We start from the raw sequence: 1,418 nt of genomic DNA on the forward strand, positions 1-1,418 counted from the left end.
ATTATAAACATGAACATATTAAACTTATCAGGGAACATCGATAGATCTGCTTCAATGTAACTGATCAGTAGTTTGCTGTAGTTTTAACACCCATTTTGTTTGCTAAAATGCACATTTCAAGTCTGAATTAGAAAAAAAAATCTTACATTTGAAAAGTTTGAGACACTTAAAAATGTTCTATGTAATATTTTAAATACTATGCTCCTACCTTCAATTATCTCCATCTAGTATTTGTATATTATCAAATCAACAATGATGTTACTGTAATGCAAATTTGAGTTATGGTATTTTATAATAAAGACTCTAGTTAGGCCAATAGGCATTTTAATTCTTAAGATATCGACTTAATTAAAATTATGCTTTCATAAGATGCATAGGATGAAAACAGCATAGCATTAAAATGAGGTTTTTGGTTTTTACCCAATTTTAATTTATAAATAATATCATTATTATTGATGAACAGGAAACACATTCCTAAAATAAGGCAGGTTCTTTCTTTATATCATATGTGTATATATTTGTTCTCACCAGTGAATTGTCTCACACAATATATCCTATAAAAGTTACTTAGTAGTCAGGGGCCATTTCCTTTCTTAGGTACTTATCAATTTTTTGCAAAGGGATTTCTCATTGTCTCTAGCTCTGCTTTTACATATGAGAAAAATGAGCCTAATAAAATCCGGTGACTTATTCAAATCTGTCAAATTGTATGTGTGTGAATAGCAATGTTATATGGCAATCTATCATGTTGAGTTGTGAGCATATTACAATATTCACTGCCATTGAGTTGATTCTGACTCATAGCAACCCTATAGGACAAGATAGAACTGCCCCTGTGGATTTCTAAGGTAATAGAAAGCATCTTTGGGTTAAAAAAATATGGAAAAATGGCATTGTTTTTAATTTAATCTTCCTACAAACTTTTGGATACCTCTCATGTCCATGTGTATATGTTGTGTGTTATGTTAACCTATATTTGATTATACATGTATATATATAAAATATAGAGTGATTAGTTGTACAAGACAACTCCTTGATGATTTTAACTATCTTACAAAAATATTTCTCCTAGTAGTGACTTCAAGTATCTATGCCTAGAGTTACCATTTTCTTTATTATGAAAATTTAGAGAGGAGCACACAAGTGAGGAGAGTCCTTTGTGGCACTTTTATATATTTCCACAGCAGTCTTAACCTACTAATGTACTAATCCATACATTTAGCATGAGTAAGAGATAGCCATATAGCCCTATTAGGAATGCAAAGTGCCTGCATAAAAGCAAGGTCTCTGGAGCCTACAGAGAGAGCTTTTATATTAGCACTCTCCCGAAAAACCTCCGAAGACATACAAGTCATCATAATGGATCTTACTAGCTGTGGAAGGGAAATGGGGAGATCAGAAGATTGTTACTGCCTTTG

The sequence above is a fragment of the Echinops telfairi genome, unplaced genomic scaffold (genome assembly GCF_000313985.2).
Source record: "Echinops telfairi isolate 266 unplaced genomic scaffold, ASM31398v2 ScPeMD7_7469;HRSCAF=8507_1, whole genome shotgun sequence".
NCBI lineage: Eukaryota > Metazoa > Chordata > Mammalia > Afrosoricida > Tenrecidae > Echinops > Echinops telfairi.